This window comes from Eptesicus fuscus, chromosome 11 (assembly GCF_027574615.1).
Source record: "Eptesicus fuscus isolate TK198812 chromosome 11, DD_ASM_mEF_20220401, whole genome shotgun sequence".
Taxonomy (NCBI): Eukaryota; Metazoa; Chordata; class Mammalia; order Chiroptera; family Vespertilionidae; genus Eptesicus; species Eptesicus fuscus.
This window is the reverse complement of record NC_072483.1, coordinates 50,652,545-50,674,179: the sequence shown is the minus strand read 5'-3', so window position 1 is coordinate 50,674,179 and position 21,635 is coordinate 50,652,545. Positions and strand designations below refer to the sequence as shown.

Below are 21,635 nucleotides of genomic sequence, written 5' to 3'. Positions count from 1 at the left end.
CACAAGTAATATGAGAGTCTAAGCACTCACTATAATAGTTATTGTTTCCTTTTCCCCATAAATTTCTACCTGGAAAGATAACTCACCAATGGGCATCGTCATTAAACCTACTTCATAGGTCAAAACATGCAACTTGTTGCACACATAGTTAAGGGCGTTCAATTCCTGGTGATGTCAACCCCTGCAAAGGTCAGATTTCAAAGAATACGTTTTTCCTTGGGCCAGTGTTGCAGTGAATAAATACATGATTAGGAACTTAGCAAAACCTTAGAAGAAACTGTTGGATCTACCACCAAAAAAATAGCCACCCAAGAAAAAAAATCTTTGCATTCCCTAGACAAGTTGTATTAGACAACATAATTGCTCTCAACCATATTCTAGCTAAAGAAGGTGGGTTTTGCTCTACTGTTAATATTTACTTATTATACTTGGATAAAACACCTCTGGTGAAGTACAAATGGAACTAGGTAAGATCTGGGCACAAACCGAATGATTAAATACAGTGCCCACTGGTAGCCACAGTTCTTTGATATTTTCAGCTGGCTGACTGCAGGTATTGCCTCCTGGTTCAGATCTCCAAATTGGACTTGTCATTTTGTTTGTTATTATAGAAAATTTTGCTGTTATAAAACTTTGTTTTGCATAGCTTGACTCTATAAAGACACCACCCAGATAATGGTTGCTTAACATTTTCAGGTGATTACTGAGGCCTATGGGATGTCATATGAGAAACCTCTAGAAATTACAGAAGATTTTTGTCCTTAAAAGTTCATGATGGTAAAGCTCATGTGCCCTGACGGGGAATTGAACTCTCAGACTTTTGGTGTAAGGACTACTGAGCCTCGGCCAGGGCTGTTCTGGCATTCTTGTTGCTGAAATGTGGCCTAAGCTCCTAAGGAAAGATCTTTCCCTCTGACGCAAATCACGACCTAACAGGAATGAGACTTTCTAACAATGGAGCTGATACCGATGAGATGATACCGTCCTTTTCAAAACGGATCAGTTTTGCTTTCCAATGGTTGAAGAGATGCTTTCAAGGAAAGATCATCAAACAGGAGAAATGTGAAAAATAACATAAATGGATCCACCTCAAAATGGAGTCAGAGCTGCTACCCCAGAACTGCCTTACCTGTCTTATGTCCTCAAACCTTTGGAATGTTTAAATTGGGCAAAATAAACTTTAGGTCAAACCAACACTATATTCCAAAGCTATTTGCAAAGCTAACAGGAAAGCAGACTGAAAATTAAAGCCATTCTTTAGAATCAGCACCATCATGTATAGCTAAAGAATAGCTAAGCCTATGTGCATCTACTGAAATTCTTTCCTTGACTTTTTAACACCAATAGAAGTTCTTTCTTTCTATTCAGGCAATTATTCCCTTCCTTTTCTCATAAAAACCCCTTGCCTTCACCCCCTAGTGGAAACACTATTTGGATTTGTTTCTACCTGAACCAGTGTTTCTTTGGGTTCTCAAATAAATGCTCGTTGCCTCTTACTTTGGCCTTTTATTTTTAAGTTAACAGTGGGTTCCACTCCATTTTAAAATGCATTTTAAAAAATCAATGTGAATTTAAGGTATCTCAATGCTGGACCCTCTCTTTTGAGAAGAGATGGCGATGGGAAAAAGCTGCGGAAAGCTGGAAAGGATGCAGTCTTTGGGGGGAAGGGCCCTCGATTGGACACCCCTTCCAGTTACCCTCTCCTCTGCAAAAGCCGCAGTGTCCCCCACGGCGCAGGGGAGGAGGTTGGAACAACACACACGTCCCAGACTCTAACTCACCTCGCGCCCGCCGCCCTCCCCTGGGGGGGCCCGAGGCCAGATGGGGCCCTGAGCCTCCGAACCAAGCTGGGCTGGCGGGACGCCCCGAGGAGAGGGCCCGGGGCCAGCGGCGGCCTCGCGGCGCGTCCACATGTGGCGGGGCCGCAGGGCGGGGCGGGGGGACCGGGAGCCCAGGGGGGAGGGTTTACATCGCCGAGAAGTTCCCGGATGGTCGCAGCCTCCCAGCGCTGAGCGCTTTTCCTGCCCGGCGGCTCAGCCTGCCCCACAGACGAGGGAGAAGTTTCCCAGAAAAAATGCCCGGCGCGCCGCGGGGCCCTGGAGCCGCCCGGAGTCGCTGCGTGGTAAGGGACGCGCGGCCGCCGCCTCGGGCGCCACCAGGTTCCGGGGTCTCCGGGGAGTGATCGTGGAGACCCCGCGGCTACCCGGGACCCCAGGGCGGGGGACGGAGTTCGGAAACGCGGCTTGGCGCTGGGTGGGCGCCGGCGGGGGATGCGGGCGGGGCAGCGGGGGGCGTCGGGGCTGCCTCGGCCGCGGCTGCAGGCGGTGGGCGCGGGCGCAGCCCCGGGAGGGGCGCGTCTCCGGCCCCGCGGCCCGCGCGCCCTGCCCGTCCGGCCGATGGGGCGGGAAGGAAGGGGCTCCGGACGCGGGCGCCTCCCGGGCCGGGCGCGCCCCTGGACTCCGTGGACCCCGGGCCGTCCGGGGAACTCGGGACCGTAGGCGCCGTCGTTAACCGCGACGGGGGTTTCGCGGGAAGGAGCCTGGGCCGCATCTACGCCCCAGCTCGGCCGAGGGGACTTGGGCATCCCTGGGGTCGGGGCATGCCGTGGAGCTGCCGCGCCTTTTCCGCCGGGGACTCGTGCCCATCCCGCAGATCGGTTTCCCCGACAAGCCGCCCGCCGGTGGCCCCGGACTGGTGCTCGCTCTGAGGTCGTGGTAGACGCGCGTTAGATGTGTGCGCGGACCTTAGAGGCACCTCGAGTCCGGGTCAGCGCCTTGCCTCCGGGCCTCTCCGAACTTCCCGACAGCTGCACTGCAGTCTCCCTCTCCCGCTTTTTCCTATTAAAATAAGTCTCTCTTTTATTTTAAAAGAACAGTTAGAGAAAGTTGCAAGTGGAAGAGGAAACAGCTGCCCCAGTCGCGGGCGGGGGTGGGGGGCAGTGGGCAGTATGGGGGTGAGGGGGGCAGATCTTCAGCTGGTGGTTAGACAGTGAACTGTTTGGGACGAACAAAGGTGTGTCTGTGTGAGGAACCCAACCTGGCCAGATCTCTGGTCCTGCCTAATCCCCGAGGAACAGTCCTCCTGGGCTGGGCTCCTGGCCTCATCTCAGTTGTCCAGGAAGCCTCTCCAGTGGTCAGCAGTGATTGGGCGGACTCGGTCCCTTTTTCTGAAAACTGTATGTCACTGTTGTCCCCTGGATAGTCACTGGGTCCCACCCCCAATTGCTGACACCGTGTGACCCCAGACTCCAGGCCCTGCGGCCGGGAGCCCCTGGGCAGAGCGCCTTGGGTGGGTTTTCTTTTGCCAGTTTCCAAAGGCAATTTCAAACAACAGTAGTTTCATTTTGATTCATTGGCATCTTTTTCCTTAAAAAAAAAAAATGCCCTTTTCTATCATTAACAAAATAATTTTGAGAAATTTTCCATTTCGGTTTTTATAAATCACATTTTTACTTCTTGAGGTGAAGGAACCCTACGTCGCCCTGACTGGTGTGGTTCCGTTGGTTGAGCCATGTCCCATGCACCGAAGGGTAGCCAGTTGGATTCCCGGGTCAGGGCACGTGCCCAGTTTCGGGTTCCATCCCTGGTCTGGGTACGTGTGGGAAGCACTGGATCAATGTTTCCCTCTCACATCACATCAAGGCTTCTCTCTCCCTCTCCCTTCCTCTCTCTCTCTCTCTAAAATCAACAAAAACATATTTTTTTTTAAAAAAAAGAAAGAAACCCATCAGCATTTTTTTTTTATCTTCACAGTGTTCAAAACACAGCCTTCTCCTTTTGCTGTGTATCTGTACCTGCCTGTTATCCCCACAAGGTCGAGTTTCTCAGGGACCAAACCCCCAGCCCTCTGTAGAAGCCCCTTCCTTACCCGTTGATTTAGAGGAGAGTGCAATTACATCCAGCTGGAGGGAGTCGGTCCTTCCCTCATAGACTTCCCTCAGCAGACTCTGCAGATGCTACTGAAAGTCATAAGGTACGAGGATCAAGTGTGACAATGGGGTGTGAAACCGCCAAAAGCAGCACAGCACAGGCATTGGGGAGCTACCCAGACACCGTGGAGTGTGTAGCAGCAAGACACAGAGGGATAAAGAGCGGACGTGGCAGGATGGGGGGCAGCGAAGAGAAGTTGTATGGCCTCATCTTTTAAGTTTACGGTCTCAGGTCCTCTAGCCGGGGATGAACCCTCTTTTGTGGGTTACTGGGTCTGTGTCACTGTCTTTGGATGTTTCAGGTTGTGATTTTAGGGACATACATGTTTTCTACAATGCACATCAGGAGAACAAAATCAAGCCAAAGTACCTGTTACCTGTTGCTATAATGTCTTCACTTTTAAGCTCCTGATATTTGGGATTTTACCTCCCAGAGCCACGGTCTTCCTGAAGCCTGCCCTCCAGTGAGGTCTACCACGCTGCCAGGGACTTCCATGCAGAGGCCTCTCTGCCACTGAGGCTCAGCACCACGGTTATGCCGTGGCACTGGACGGTTTGGGACGCTTATTCCTCGTGCACAGCCACTGCCCACACGTGTGAATCGGGCCACAGGTGGGATCAAGCCAGACACTCATCCAGCACCTAGGGTCCCTGCTGGGGGCCCCTGCTGTGCCCTGTGCTAGGAGTAGAGGGGGACACCTAGCTCAGAAAGAGGTGATGTTTGCCCTCCGAATGCTTACCTTCTGGGAGAAATGAGACATGGTTTCAAACAGCAGGAATGCACGACAGAATGTAGTAAATAAGGTTAAAAAACAACAACAAACGGTACGGATCAAATACAGGGAATTTAGAGGAGAGTGCAATTACATCCAGCTGGAGGGAGTCGGTCCTTCCCTCATTTGCTGGTCCATTTAACAAGTGTTTATTAAGTGTCTGCTACGCGCCAGGCCGGGGAGGGCGCATAGACACCTGCGCCTTGTGCTTCGCCTTCACCGCTGCAGCTGAGGAGCAGTTCAGGTCCTGCCTCCCTGTGACAAGGGAACACTTCTCACGGGGCCTCCTGGTGCTGCCCAGCCCAACATTTGTCAAAATCAGGAACTCCGTCTCTTGTGTACTTCGGAATAGTAAAAACTCGAGGCTCATCAAAGCCCCCAGAATACCTTCAATTAGTTGAGTAATGCGATTCCGCCCAACACGCTTTAACTAGTCGCTGAAGTATGCTGGTCCTTAGCCATGGGCGTGCCTAGAAGTTTATAAAGGTTTGATTCTGTTCGTCGGGGGTGAGGCCCAGGAATCTAGGTTTTGAAAGCCCCCCTGGGGGTGCTGACGCGCGGCCAAGGGCAGAGTTGCTAAAGGTTAACGCGCAGGCCAGGAATTGCTTCCTTGCAGTCCCAGCTCGCTGTCATTTACAAGTTCTGAGACCTCTGTTTCTTTACCTTTAAAACCTACCTTGTTCTGAGCGTGGGATGAAGTCATGGACGTGGGACACGTAGCAGATGTGCTGCCGGTCAGTATTTGTGGGTCGTTACTGTTCGCATCAGTGTTCGCTTGTATAAAGCCGTGTTGCTAGTCCTCTTTCCACACAGAAGTACAAAAAGAGCCTAAGCAGAGGAACTGCTTTTTATATAAATTAACGTTTTTAACAATCCCTTAGCTGTCTGGAGTCTATTGAGAGTTCCACACCAGTCACCTCATGTATTCTCTTAACAGCGAAGAAGGAATCTCACAGAACAGAATCTCAGTCCTTGGGGCTCCCCGCCCTCGGTGTCTGCTTCCCCAGTGGAGCCTACTCTGCCGAGATCATCAGGGCAGATGAAGGGCTGGAAACCAAAGACTGCTGCCTTCCTGGCCCTTCGGCACCAGGAAGTGTCAGGGTACCACACTGTGGCCATCACGCAGTGGTCACTGTCACTATGGGGTGACCAGTGGGACTGCCTGCCCCAGGCCAGACGGCTTAGGTCACAGGGATAGCACCTAAGCCTGTGGGGTGGACATCCCCCTGCTTTTGTGTTCTTTAGTGGCCAGGGGTCAGGGAACTTTGATTGATCGGAAACATGCTCACTATTAGTCTTCATATTAGTTATAAATTGGCTTTGCTCATACTCAATAAAAGAAAAATACAGCTAAAAAAAATAGTCCACACAATTACCTGCCATTTTCATTAGTTTAGAAGTTTCAATAAACATGGTTCATATCGTAAAAACATGTTGCTATGATGTTATACAAATTTAACATTTTGGCATTGCTTACTATGGATATATTTTTTCCCCATCTAATAAGCCACCTTTCCAGTGTAACTCAATTTCTTCTTTTTAATTTCCTTTGATCTCTTAGTTATATTAAATTAAGTGAATTGGATTTTCAAAACTTTCTATGATCAGACCCAAGCTTTAAAAGAGTCTCTCTTTCCTTTCTTCCTATCCACTTTCCTTCTTTTCCTTCGTTTTTTTTTTTTTTTCTTTAACATTACCACTTACTATTTGTCATTTAATTGAGTCATTTCTGGTCACACAGCCCTGTGAGGTAGGTCCTGCACCTGAGGCTAAGAGACGTGAGCTCACTTGCCCAAGGTCACACAGCTAGTGACGTAACTAGTATTCAAACCCGGGGCAGTCTGATTCCAAACTCTGCCCTTCTAACCCTTAGTTTCAGCTCTGGCGGTACTGCATACTCCTGTTCCCGTAGGGGGCTCTTTTCTCTTCCCGTCTGCATGCTTTTGCATTGCCAGTTCTTCTCCCCACACAGCTACTTCTTTTCGCTTGATGTTGAATCCTATAGATTCTTTATGGGCCACAAATACTTTTTGAGAAGACAAATAATAGACTTTGCTAATACTCGATAAATGGAGAATATAGCTAAAATGAACAGGAAGCACAATCACCTACAAATTTCACTAGTTTAGTAGCTTCATTTCAACATGGTTCACGTTGTAAAAACATTCTTCTCAAGAGCCAAAATGCTCTCTTCTCCATGAGCTGGTTCCTGCCTCTTCTAGTAAATCCTCATACTTGATTACTTTAAATGCATGTAATGTGTACACCTTATAACATAGTGCTACTATACTGCTACTGTATTCTTAACAGCTGTAGCACCTTCTGCTGTAGGCATGGAGATATGTGACTGGTGCATTATTAGTTATTCATAGTCACCCATTAGAGTTGGCACTGCCAGTTCAGTGACCATCGGCTCACCTGTTAGCTCTTGCTAATGATGCCCAAACAATCAATCCATTGAGTCAAGTCAAACAACCAACCAATTCAGTGACAGAATAAATATAGTCATTTCATTGGCATCCACAGGCCAACTGAGCAGTTGGTTGAATTTCGTGTTTTTCAAACACTTGTGTGTCTCCTCAGCCCATTTCTGAAACCTCCCAAGCATTTTTCTATAGACATACGTACGCAGGAGATTTTTATCTGTTGACTGAAGAATTTAGGGCTGGGTGGGGCCAAGAGAGAAATCTGGCACATCTTAGAGTGATGCAAAGCTGAAGTGTTGAACATGTTATCAAATAATATTTCAGGAAACTCTGAGACTCCCCCGACCCCCAGCCCCAGCAGAATAAATTTTGAAAGCAGAGAACCTTCAGACCTTGGAGAAGATCTTCTCTTTCTTTCTCTCTCTCTTTCTTTCTCTCTCTTTCTCTCTCTCTTTCTTTCTCTCTTTCTTTCTCTTTCTTTCTTTCTTTCTTTCTTTCTTTCTTTCTTTCTTTCTTTCTTTAAAAAGATTTTTAATAGATTTTTAGAGAGGGGAAGTGAGAGGGAGGGAGAGAGAGAAACATCGACCATTGATGTGAGAGCGAAACATGTAAGAATGAAATAACAATCAGCTGCCTCCTGCACGTCCCCTACAAAGGATTGAGCCCACAACCCAGGCAAGTGCCCTGACTGGAAATCGAACCCGCAACCTTTGGGGCCACAGGAAGACGTGAAGGGCACCTTGGAGAAGATCTTCAGGAAACATGTACTTAGCTTTTTTTTTTTTTTCTGAGAATGTAAACTGTGAGCTCAGTGTCTTAACCACAACAGTCTTGTGTTATGGGGATGGATATTTAAATGATGGAGACAGTCAGATCTGCCTGAGATATAAGAGGAAAAAATGGGCTGTTAACAGGCCCATGTCCGGTAAGCAGCAATGTGAGTGCTGGGGGAGGGACTTCCAGGAAGGACTGAGGTGATGGATTGAGAGGGGTGTGGGGAGGGAGAGTAGAAGAGAACTATTCTAGTTGTCTTTCCCAGATCTCAGGCTGAGGAACACCACGACAAGCTTTCCTGTGGTACTGAAGTTTCTAATTTGAATTTTGAGGGTCTAGAAAAAGGCAAAGTAGTTGAAGGCCTCTAAAACCTTTTAAAAATAGTAAAGCAATTTACTTTAGCAATGCCTAATAGTACCTAGTAGGGCCAGAATTACTAGTAGATTGCTATGCATGGTTTAAGAAATAACCCAATGTGTCAGTTTAAATAATCTCTGATTTTGTGGGTAAAATTCTACACTGTTCTTTTCTTTCGTGTTTTAGCATTGTTTTGTGTGTTTTTTTAAATGCCTCACATTTTAAGACAAATTAAAAAACTAGATGTTTGTTCAACTTGTGTGGAGCTACACAACCATGTTTGAATGTTGTTGGGAATAAGCTAGATAGAGGGAAAAGGAAATAAAAAAATAAAACTGGGGCATACTTGAGTGATATTTGACAAGGTATTGGAGCTAGAGCCTTACTAATTGAACATCATAATTTTCTCTCCTTCATTTTCCCTTTTAAAAAAAATATCTTCACCTGAGGGTATGTTTATGTTTATATTGATGAGAGAGAGAGAGAGAGGGAGGGAGAGAGAGAGAGAGAGAGAGAGAGAGAGAGAGAGAGAGAGAGAGAGAAGCATTGATGTGAGATAAATATTGATCAGTTGCCTCCTGTCTGTGCCCTACTGGCTAGGTGTCCTGACTGGGAATCAAACCTGTGACCCTTCGGTGCACACTCCAATCAACTGAGCCACACTGGCCAGGGTCATTTTCCCTTTTTGATGAGGATCCGGAAGAAGTAAAATAAAAAAAAATGTCTCAGTTAAAGAACTATGCAGAGGGTGAGGGGGTGTTATGGAATTACTTTAACCATAAAATTCCTTTCTGTACAGAATTTTTATATACATCTTTTCTACTCTGCTATGATGATGCAGCATGTTCTTAGGTCTAGGAAGAGGTTTTTGTTCACCACCAGGCCAGGCGCTCAGCATTTGTAAACCAGTCTTTGCGTTCTTATTTTTGCTGAAAATGTGACTCTTTTTAAAAATTAAATTATAGTTTTTATTTTCTTCAGATTACAGAAGTATTATATGCTTGATATAAATAAGACAGAAAGGAAAGAAGTACAAAAAGAAAAAGTTAATAAATTTTCTCATATCTTTCTCAAATTCTAACCCCTTGAGGTAATCAATATTATCAGGATACTCCTTCAATTTTCTCTTTGCTGATATAACTATATACAAATATATATGCACATATATAATTTTTTCTATTAAAACTAGAAACAGTGCACATCAGGCTACAATATTTTTTTATTGAGATATAATTGACATGTAACATTGTGTAAGGTTAAGAAGTACAATGTGATGATTTTTTAATGTTTTTATTGATTTTAGAGAAAGAGGAAGGGAGAGGGATAGAGAGATAGAAACATCCATGAGAAACATCAATTGCTTGCACGCTCCCTACTGGGGATCAAACCCACAACCTCGGCATGTGCCCTGACCAGGAATCAAACCCACGACCTCTTGGTTCATCAGTCAACGCTCAACCACGTAGCCACACCAGCTGGTCTGTGATGATTTGATATGTTTCTATATTACAATATGATTACCACCATAGCATAAGCTAGCACCTTTCATGTCATGTAATTATTCCTTTTTGTGGTGAGAACATTTAAGATAGAGTCTCTTAGCAACTTTCAAGTATATAATACTAGAGGCTCAGTGCACGAAAATTTATGAACTCGGGGGAGGGGTCCCCCTTCCCTTGCAGGCCTGTGCCCTCTCGCAGTCCAGGAGCCCTTGGGGGATGTCCAACTGACTGCTTAGGCCCGATCCCCGTCTGGCCTCCCTCTGCAGGAGGTTACCTGTGGACCGATCAGGGGATGGCGCCAACGAGTGAGCAGCTGGCCCCACACCCCATCGCCCTGCTGCCGCCTGCCATTGCTGCCTCCATTGGCCTCCCTCTGTGGGAGGCGACTGGGGGCCAATCAGGGGATGCACCAGCTGGTGAGCAGCCAGCTCCACCCCCCGATTGCCCCTCTGCTGCCGGTCACCGCTCCCTCCACCTCCCCAATCACTGTCCCCTCCCTCTGCCCACCGGCACCCGCCTTGGCTGGCCTGGCACTGCCGGCTTGCTGGCCCCATCCCCCACAGACCGGTGGTTCTGTCGTTCAGTCGATTTGCATATTAGGCTTTTATTATATAGGATAATACAGTGTTGTTAACTATAATCACAATGCTGTTCATTAGGTCCCTAGAACTTACTCGTCTTCTAAATGCACGTCTGTACCCTTCAACCATTCCCCAATTCCCCCACCTCCCAGCCCCTGGTAACCACCATTCTACTCTGTTTCTACGAGGTGAGCTTTTTAAGATTCCACATATGGGTCAAATCATACAGTGCTTGTCTTTTTCTGTCTCATTTATTTCACTTAGCTTAATGCCCTCAAGATCCATCATGTTGTCACAAATGACAGGATTTCCCTTTTTCTCTTGGCTGAATAATATTTCATTGTGTATATATACCATGTCTTCTTTAGCCATTCATCTGTTGATAGGCACTTGGGTTGTTTCCAAATTTTGGCTATTTTAAATAGTGCTACAATAAACATCAGGATGCAGATACCTTTTTGATATCCAGATTTTTTTCAACATAACAAAATGCTATAGACATCCTCTCCAAATTAAAAACTCACTTATGTCATGGCTGCTTACTTAATCAGATTGGTTCAAGTTTTGCGCTAATGCAACAGTTCTCTGAATATTCTTGTATGTGAGTTTGACTCTGCTAACATTCAGAAGCTTTCATTTCTGTCTGTCAGAATCCCCAAAGTGGTATTACTTTCCAAAAGTTATAGTAATTATTAGTTCGACTCACACGATAGGAAATTATATATTTTCCCACATTCTTGCCAGCTTAATTCATTTTAGCAGTATTAAATTTCTAATCTCTTTTTCCTGTTTTGTTTCAGATTATTTCTTTAGGGAGCACTTGTCACTATCTTTACCTCTTTTTTAAAAAAATCCATTCATTTGAATTATTCATGCTCTGCCTTTTCCTCAATTTTCTAATGTGCATAGGATTTCTTACAGAACTGGAGAAGAAAACTTGGCCTAAGCTCACTGAGCTTAATCACTCTATATTGAAATGAAACAAAACACTTGATTTCTATTTATAATAAGGTAAATATGGACCTGTCAATCTTCATTTTTTCCTTCTAAAAGTGTATTATTTGAGAAATGGTCTCAGGAAATATAAATGTTTTGATGGGAAAAACAGAAAGTCACAACACACGAAGATGGGAAATTTTAAAGGCATTTTGAGCTTGCAAAGCTAGCGAGGCATCCTTCTTGAATCCCAAAGTCTGAAGACAAAGGTTCTTTGAGAGCGTTAGGTATAAGTTATTCTGAACTACGTCCAGAGGAAAAATGAATCACAGCAGATAGGAATTCAAATCTGGAGCATTGTTGAGAGCCCCTGCCCTGTTGCTTCCACTTGTTTTTCTGGGAGGTGAGACTAGATTCCATTTCTCCTGTCCTTGCAGTTGCTGAGTTCATTATAAAATTATTTGTATATAACTCCAGGAGTACATTGGCTAATCAGAAACAGCTGTACAACTGGATTCGTTTATATGAACAGAATGACTAAATCAATCAGCCAAATTTCTTGCATTCGGGTAGGTGGGGGCCAACATTGTGTAGCTCAGAATAATAACAGCGCTTTGTGACTAACCTGACAGATGGTAGAAAGATTGCATCTGGGCAGCACAGGTTGGAACTAAAAATTAAGGAACCCTGTGAGTCCTTGATATCTGCCACCATCAAGTGTAACTCGATTTTCAGTGCTGGTGCTTTAAAGGCTAGGGAGCTTCATAAAGGGACATCGTGTTCAAAAAAGAACCCGGGAGAGTTGCATCCTCCGAAGGCTGGGTCTCCTGAATGAGGCTGGATTGTCCAGATCGGGGTCCCCTGACAGATAAGAGCGTGCATTCTGCCAAACCTCACAGGCTGGAATACACCAAGGCCCCGCGCTGGGAAAGTGTCACAGACAAGACAAGCAAACTGACCTGTGTGACCAGAGGGAGCCACACTAAATCAGGGAGAAGACACGAGTTCCCAAGCGAGACGGGGGCCAGAGTCCTGACTAATGTAGCCAGAGGAATTCCCCGGGTTATGTGTTCATGTGCAAACCCCAAAGGTCCGTGAGAGGGGAATGAGTTCACAGAATGAACCCCATCCATCTGGTTCCTTGGCGCTAATCTTGAGACGGGAGGTCTGAGAGCAGGGAAATCTTTAGCCCTCGAGTCTCCATGTGTGCCGCAGGCTTGAGGAACCCTGGACTCTACCACTTAACAACACAGGTCACTCTCAAGGCCAGAAGCCCACCGGCCCCGACTAGCCAGAGTCGTCGGGCGGATCGGGCTCCGGGTGCCCGGTTGGCCGGAGGTGGAGCGAACCTCGAGAGGGCGCTGCCTGAGGGTTTGCCCCGTGAGTGGCACAGTGAGGGAAGGTGCCGGGGGCATTGGCAGCTTTCCTCTCGCTGCGTACCACAGCAGTGGCACTGGAATTTGCAAACACGTCTTCTTGGGGCCCCATTTGCTGATGCCCCTGCCCTGACTTCACGTTGACCCTGCCCTGGGTTGGGATGTCTGTCAATCCTCAGAGAGAGTGTAGACTTTTGAAAATTAACTCCCATGAGGGGTAAGACCTGATTATCAACTGGCGCACTTACTGAATTCCTTTTGCATTGAATCTGCTGACGGTAGAGTGGTAAAGTGGCAAGAGCAGTAAACCAGGAGTTCAACACTTGTATTTTAATCCCAGTTTTGTTGCCTAGTGGTCACATGACCTTGACAACAATAGGCAGTCTGCAAATATCTGTAAGAATGGGGAGAAGGTTGAGGCTAGTGATGGGACAGATGGAACATCTCTGGACACGGCGCTGTCTAGACAATGTAACGGTTAACATTTTAACTTACCAGTCGGGAATAGGATGAGTCTGAGATGTTACTGTGCCCGTGTTTGACTAGGTATTTGGTCAACAAGGGAGAGAAGTGTGTGTCTATCACATCTCTCATTTAGCTAAACCATTATTGTGTGCTATGTGTAATATATAAATGTGAAATTACATTTCAGCAAACTCATCCAGTTGTTCATTTTTATTTGAACCTTCCTATATGTTTGCAGGAGAAAGAACGTTAACTATTACCCTGAGGTTTTCTTTGTGATGTTATTTGCAGGAGTTGGCTATGAGCTGGATGAGTCCCGGTCTGTCTGTAGACCTTGTTTCATTTACATGCAGTGAAAATCACACTACTTCACTATATGCACACACACACCCATTGTACTCATCCTTATTCTGAATTAGCATACACGTCCTCACAACCTAAACCACCTCTCCTCACCGTCTACCGCACACAGGAGCATGTGCGAGCACAGGCGTGCCCAGGTACATCATTGGCTAAACCCACTTAAAGAGCACTTCAGATATGACCAGGAAGTACCAATTCCAGACTCCAATGGGAAAACACATGTATTGCTGTAGCTTTATATTCATCAGCCTTTGTAGTTTCTTAGAAGGCAGAGGTCATTGCTCACTGTGGTGCTGTGTGTGCCGTCTCAGACAACACAGCATATGCAGGTGCCTGTAGTGCATGCTTTGGAGGATGTACCCTGTGACGGTGCTGATTCCTGGGAGTGGGTAAACATACCGGGGGGGGGGGGCCTTTCCCTGGGGAGTTCTACCAAGACTGTTGCTTGGTGGTGGTGACCGGTGCTGGTTGAGGCTCTTGTTTGCATTTCTTACTTCTGGTCTGAGGAATAATACATTGCTGTTTGGCTCAGAGGCAGACCATTTTGGGTGGCATCCAAGAAACTGTGCATTGCTCTTGCTTCCCGAGATTGGTGCTAACATGACAGGGCCTCCAGCTGTGCACAGAAAGATCCTGGACCAACACTCTGGCAAATGGTGCCCCTGTGGACACCCTGCTTTACAGAGAAGTTAGACACGCTGTCTGACTGGGAAGCTGAACCTTAGGACGGTGTCCAAGAGAGCCCGCCCACCGTCTGTAGATAAGGAGAAAATGCCTTCTGAGTTCCAACCCAGAAGCCCAAGAGAGGATGGAGCCCCAGGAGAAGCTTTCCCTCTACTCCCCTTCAGCTCTGGCCCCAGCAACACGAGGGGGCGAGGAACAGGGAGGAGGGTCCTGGTGGTGGAGAGAGAGCAGAGGTCAACAGTGACAGCAGGGGAAAGAATCAGGTGGTCCTGAGCTACAGGGAGAAGCCCCAGAGTGGGATGGGGAGGCCAGGGGTGACGGGACTGGATCCTAAACTTCCTCCGCAGGGGTAAGGAGCTCCCTGGCCGAGTGAAGTTGCTGGGGCAGAGGGCGGAGGGGTTGAAAGTGCAGGGAAACTTGGTGAGAGGGACTAAGCTGTGGTCTGCCCTTAGGAAGAACTCATCAGGAAGCAGAAATAAGAAGATGTCTGCTCTCCTCCTGCTTACACAGAAGTCAGGAATGAAGTATTTCTCTTCAGATTTCCAGCAATCATTTTTAGAGAAGTAATACTAATATCATCTAACATAGATCGCTTACTGTGGACCAGGCGATGTTCTAAATCAGTGATGGGCAACCTTTTGAGCTTGGTGTGTCAAACTTCGCCAAAAAACTGAGCATAACTCGGGTAGTGTGTCCCTTTGAGGATAAAACATTATTTCGCAAATGTTTCATCCTCAGGAGCAGCAAATGTTTAATCCTCGGCATGCGGCCGCGTGTCATCAGAAATGGCTACGCGTGTCAGTGCTGACACGCGAGTCATAGGTTCGCCATCACTGTTCTAAATGCTCTAAGTTAAGTCACTGAATCCGTATAACAGCTCTATGAGGCAGGCTCTATGTCTTCATTGTGGAGACGAGGAGTTTGGGTTAGTCACCTTGCCCAAGTTCACGCAGCTAACTTGCCAGAGATTCAGTCCCGGCCGGTGGCTTCAGAGCCCCCTCGGAACCCTGGTGTCCCCGCCTCCCTCCAGTAAGGATCGTCCAATTGGAAAGATAGCTGAGCACTGGTACAGTGTTCTGGGGAGTACCTAGGCTTTCTGTTCCTCTGTTTCCCTGCGTGATTCTGGGTTACGGTCACCAACTCACTGAGAAAAGGACAATTAGAGACGGTCAACACCAACGGCTGATCCACCAGGAGAAGGCCCTGCTCTTTGTATCTGAATCACCCACTTTGACCCCTGACACCCATCACAGACATGCGTTCTCATTGACCCCCTAAGACTTCAGCGGTCTCTAAGGAGGAAGAAACATTTCCTCGAGTATCACGAATTCCGCCTAAGACTGGTGTCAGTGACCGGTGTCCCATTATGTTCTCAAGAATAAATGAGTAACGTAAGTTACATTCAGCCAGTGGGGCAAAGACTATACTAGTCAACGATAAAATGGAGAGCCTTTCATAAAATCCCAGAACGTGTGAGCTGGGAAGCAAAGTGAAAATGGAGATCGTTTTGCCGGACCTCCATGTCCCAGGTGAGGAAACAGAATCGCAGAGAAGTTGGATGGCTTTCGCAAGGCCGGTGGCTGTTGGTAACAGAGTTGAGACAAGAGCCCAGACAAGAGCTGAGTGTCAGTCCAGCCCTCCTTCCCCTGCCTGGGAGTGCATACACTATCCTAGGAATGCCTTTCTTACTAAATCCCAGGTGAACCCTAGGATGATCTTTCTTTGCTGGGTGGGACCAGGTGAACCTTGCCGTACAGATGTGAGCAGTGTAGTTGGACACCTCCTTCCAGGGCAGCGCACAGTAGGCCCAGCCAAGGAGAAGGCCGTGTGTTCACGGCACCTGCCCCACGGAGCTCCCAGCGCTGAGCCTCTGCTTTCTGGGCAGTTCCAGGGAGGAGAGCAGACACCTGTCCCCAGTACCCTCTGCTCGCATTACTTGTCTTGGGGGTGAAGGAATCAAAGTAACTCAGTGTATAGCAGAGTTCAGTGAGGGGGATGGGGGAGAGAGGGAAATGGTCACCTTGTTTTCATAAAGAAAAATATTTCTCAAAACCATGCTGCTGAGATTAATTGTCAGGCAGCCAGGCCTCCTCGAGCTCTGGCGACATTGGCGTCCAAAAGGCCTCCAAAGAGTAGGCCCTTCCTGGGAGAGGCCCAGGAGCCTGCAGAGGGCTCCCGGGAGCTCTGCTTCACCAGCCACCTGGGCAGGTCAACACAGGACTCATCTGGGATCAACAGGCAACCTTGTACCTGCAGATCGATGACCTGGGATCCCCACAAGCCAGAATGGGGAAGAATTCAGCTTTTTATCAGATAAGGACAGAAACCTAGGGCCAGAAGGGCACCCGGAACTGTTTTCCCACCTCTGGGCTCTGCTCAGGGCTCAGCGGGGGCTGCGGAGTATCCTTGGCTGGGGCTGACTTCAGCCCTGGTCTTGTGTGACCCCACCCACAGCAAGAGCTTTGGGGGCGGGGGGGGGGGGGGGGGGGTTGAAACTGTACGTGCAGAGAAGAAACTTGAGGGCCATTATCCACAACCCCTGCAGAGACTTTGACCATTAGTCCCCACAGCACCCTCCTTTCTGGGCCACCAAGTGGGTAGGGGTGCTTTATTCCTGCAGGCCCCACAGTACTGTCAGCCCCATGGTGATTTCTCCTGTGGCAGTTATCTAACCATCTTTTCAAGCCCAGAGATGGACACAATGGAAAAGCTCTCAGGCGAGCAGAAGGTAGAACAAAACCAACCCTGTTCTTAGGGCCGGTCTGATCCGGGAAGGCTCTCGGGGAGATGCGCTGTTCACCAGCCCCACGGGGCCTTTCCAACCTCAAACCCGCAGACCCCTGCTCTTGGTCAGAGGACAAGAGGATCTCTTTTTTTCTGATGTGACCCAGAACTCTTCTAGAATGAAGCAAAAAACTAGAGGCAGAGCTAGGACTCCAATGTAAAAGTTTTTGATACTCGAGTCCCTGGTCCCTCTGCCTCTAGAAATGATTAGAATGGCAGTTTGGTGACACATCCTGTCTCTGAGCGTGCTGCTCCAGGGTCAGCCCGCCTCCTGTGATGCCTCCTTGGCACAGGCAGACTTCTGACTTATTGCTGCTCCTCCCCCTCCCTAAGCCTGGATGGTCCGGAAAGTGGCTGAGTAGTCAAGGAGAGCAGAGGGTCCTGCTGTGGGCAAGCACTGGGCTGGTGTAAATGGGCCGCACCTTCTCCTGAATTTATTGTCTCAGCGGCAATGGGAACGTATGAACTCTCATGAAACCAGTAATGGCCTGCTTCCTTGGAGGAACTAGAGGGCAGGGTGTGCTGTAACTAACCCTGTTGCATAAGTTAACACACTGAGTTCCTCCTCCCCCTCCCCCCATGAGGTGCATGGGAAGGACCCGAGGCGGAAGAACTGCACAAATAAAGTCGGTCCTCTGTAGAGGAGCCTTGCACTGTGTGTCCTGGGGCCTAGGAAAACAGGGTAGTGGGTCCCTTCGATTCTTTCCAGAGTCAAAAACATTTTTAAGAGAGAAAATGTAAATGTAGGAGGCTACACGTGCTTTAGAGTTTAAACACAACAAAAAGGAGCATGCATCGTCTAAACCAGCGTTTTGAAACCTTTTTAACTGTGATCCACGTTTTTCATTGCGATCCATTACAGATAGATAGATAATAGAAACAAAAGTTCTATAAAACAATCCCCATTCTTACCCAATGCAATACATTTTTAGTATATACATATTTTTAAAATATATTTTATTGATTTCAGAGAGGAAGGGAGAGAGATAGAAACATTAACAATGAGAAAGAATCATTGATTGGCTTTCTCCTGCAAACCCCCCACTGGGGATCAAGCCCACAACCTGGTCGTGTGCCCTGACCAGGAATCGAACTGTGACCTCTTGGTTCATAGGTCGATGATCAAGCATTGAGCCACACCGGTCAGGCTATTTTTATTATATTTTTGAAAGAGGAGCTAGTTGCAACCCACTAAATTGATTTGGCTGTTAGAGAATAGGCAGCAACTTGTAGTTTGAAAATTACTGATTATAATAGAAATGTGTCAGGCATGTAGAAACCAGTCTTATTGTAGCTGTCAGACTTCTACAGAAGGAGATCCAGTAACACAGGGTTCATGACCCTAGAAGAGGTTTTCTTCACTCATCCATCACTAAAAGTTTGTGGGCAGTGATGGTGATGGAGGACCAAGGAGGGGAGCAGAGTTCATGGCTGATGGAGGGAGTAGGGGTCTGATTTTAATTCTGTTCAGACAGAGAACAGTTGAGTATCCATGGTGCATTGTCTTGGCACAAATAAGACACAGAACCTGCTCATAGTGTAAGAGTGCTCGTAGTCGAATGAGTGTGCAGTAATTCCATCCAGTACAGTTTATAGTGAAATGAAAGCACAAACAGAATGATATAGAGAACCTGAGGTCCTCTGAGGTCCCTAAAAGGAGGCACCACTGTTCTAGGGTTATGTTTAGTGTTACATCCCTAGTTCTCTGTCTCATATATAGTAAATATACTATCTAATAAAAGAATAATATGCAAATTGACCATACCTCTGCTACACCACAAGCCACACCCACCAGCCAATCAGGAGCGAGTATGCAAATTAACCCAATCAAGATGGCTGCAGCCACAGAGTGAGCAGGAGGCTTGGGTTTCCCCAGCAATGGAGAAAGCCAAGCTTCCTACACACCCTGGCTGGCCCAGGCCTCTGCTCAAGGCTACAAAGTTTCAATTATAGAAGATAAATAAATCCCAACAAAAATGGCTGCGGCCATGGAGCGAGCAGGAGGCTTGGGTTTCCCCAGCGATGGAGGAAGCAAAGTTCCTGGCCTGCCCTGGCCTCTGCAGAAGGCTACAAAGTTTCAATTATAAAAGATAAATAAATCCCAGATACCAGGGCCTCCACTTGGGTTGCCGGGGGGCGTGGCCAGCCTGCAAACCACCACAGGCCCCTCGCCCAGGCCGCCCATGCCCCAAGAGAACCCCCACCCTGATCCAGGACACCCTTCAGGGCAAACCAGCTGGCCCCTACCCATGGACCAGGCCTCTATCCTACCTAATAAAAGAGTAGTATGCAAATTGACCATCACTCCAACACACAAGATGACTGTCCCCATGTGGACACAGATGGCCGCCACAAGATGGCCAGCAGGGGAGGGCAGTTGTGGGTGATCAGGCCAGCAGGGGAGGGCAATTGGGAGGGACCAGACCTGCAAGGGAGGGCAGTTGGGGGTGACCAGGCTGGCAGAGGAGGGAAGTTGGGGGCAACTGGGTCTGCAGGGAAGGGCAGTTGGGGTGGACCCAGGCCTGCAGGGGAGAGCAGTTGGGGGGGCGGGGCCAGGCCTGCAGGGGAGGGCAGTTAGGGGTGACCAGGCCTGCAGGGGAGGGCAGTTAGGGGCAATCAGGCTGGCTGGGGAGCAGTTAGGCATCAAGTTGGGGGCACTTTGCTTGGAAAAGAGAAGTGGAAGTGGTGTGGGGCGAGCTGGTGCTGGCTGAGCTGGGAACTCGAGCGTCATTCTGACTTTCCACCGCTGCATCTGAAACTGCCCTCCTTCACCCACCCGGGTCAGGCAGTTCGAGATGATGTGATTCGGGCTTGAATCACCCAAGTTTGGGGTTGGGAGATTTCTCTAGAAAGGAGGGTGTTTGCAGACTACTCTCTGTTGAATCCTAAATGGAGCCTTTGTTTCAAGTTCTGAGCCACCCCTGCACTAACAGGGCATTGAGGCTGAGAAGTGGTCTGGGGCCATGGAGACCTGGCATGGGGCCCGGTGCAGAGTGAAAGGAGCCCCCTGCACCCCTAAGCCGGGTTTCCTGTAAGCATCTGGCCCCAAGTGCTGGCCTTCAGTCCTAGGCCTGCCGGTCCAGATCCCAACTTACCGTCCTGCTGCTAAACTAAATTAGCTACAGGTCCTTCTTTCAAGCAATTGGTGTGTGTGTGTGTGTGTGTGTGTGTGTGTGTGTGTGTGTGGCAGGAGGTAGGGTTGGGGAGGGAGGGTAGGGGAAGCAGGCGTTTGCAAAGAGGAGAGGGAAAGACGATATGTAACTTGAGAAAAATAGGATGGTTTCTTTCCAAATGAGAAGGTCACATCACTTCAAGAACTTGTGCTCAGGAAACACCCCTAAAAGTGGACACATTTAACCTCAAGGTGATTGCTGTGTATTTTAGATATTCATTCAAGTTTGACATGACCTGACCCCAGAGAAAATGGCTAGGGACCACTGGGAACTGAGGACAAGGTATATTCTTCACAAAATCCCTGGGGATCCGGCCACAGAACAGGTAGCCTGGGGCTCTGAGGCCTGGACGTGGGCGTTGGCACCTTGGCTGTGTCAGGGATGGCAGGCCCACCTAGGCAATTCTGTCTGTTTAATAATCTGCTTAGTTATTGATACCTATCTATTTAAGATAAAGAACACTCTTGGGTAAGACCAAATCTAGTGGGGAAGGGAGAAGATGGGGGACATTTGTAATAGTGTCAACAACAAAAAATATTAATTAAAAAAATAAATGTAATACTTCAAACAATAAAGAATAAATAAATGAATGCATGCCAAAGAGCATTCAAAAATAAGAAAGGCAGGCAGAGAGCCCCAGGTACTAGCTGCAGCTTTGCCACTGTGTGACCTGGGCCTCAGTTTCCTCATCTCTAAATTGGGGAGCTTGGAGATGCTCCCCGTGATCTCCCACAGCTCAAACACCCGTGGCTCTCTCCAGCCTGAGAAACATTCTCTGGCAGGAAGGAGAGGCTGCCCCGAGCTCCTTTCTCAGGCAGCCAATGAGCACATTCTTTCCTGTGCCCACATATGGAAGCAATTTCTAGATTATCCAAGGCACTTGTGCCGCTGAGCTCAACCAGAGGAGCTCAGTGGTGGAAAGTGGAAAGAGACAAAAAACTGCGTGTGTTTTCCTTCCACCGTGCGCGTTCATATCTGGCATCGCCTGGGCAGGTTGCTCTCCGCGCTGTCTCTGGGGGGTGTGCGCCGGGTGAGGGGTATTTCAGAGGTAAAGTCCTGCTAAAAGCAAAGCGAGTGTTGAGCTCACTGCCTCTCTCCCCTGGAAGCCTAAACCCTTTGCACTCGCTTGCTTTTTTCGATTCCTTTATTCTACTGCTAACCGTGTCGAGTCACACTCGACATCCGAGTGCAAAGGGGGCTGGAGGCTGGGGAGGAACATGGATTCCTGAGTTTTGTTCCCACATTTATCGTCATCTTTCTCTCTGGTCTGTTAAAACGAGGACTATTAATGGCTGCCGTTAGTTGAAAGTTGAATTGGGAAACATTAGCCACGGGCTTTGAAGGGGAAAATGTTTTATTAGTTCCTTCTCTGCCAAGGTAACCCTTTATTCATGTTCCTCTTCTGAGCTCCCTGGGGGTTTTGGTAGTGGTTGAGCCACAATTCCTGTAAACTGGTGGCATTTACTCCGAAATTCAGGTCAAGACAGTGACTCTTTCTAGGGCACAACCTTAT

At 48.0% G+C, this 21,635-nt stretch overlaps 1 protein-coding gene across 1 annotated transcript in view; it reads left to right on the top strand.

Annotated features, from left to right (window-relative positions):
- Positions 1 to 2,044: 2,044 nt before the first annotated feature.
- Positions 2,045 to 21,635, top strand: part of WIPF1 (WAS/WASL interacting protein family member 1) — a 113,428-nt gene continuing 93,837 nt past the window's right edge. Inside the window, exon 1 of the mRNA XM_008138538.3 lies at positions 2,045 to 2,122. The gene's annotated coding sequence lies outside the window, so the exon portion shown is untranslated. The remainder of the gene's footprint in view (positions 2,123 to 21,635) is intronic.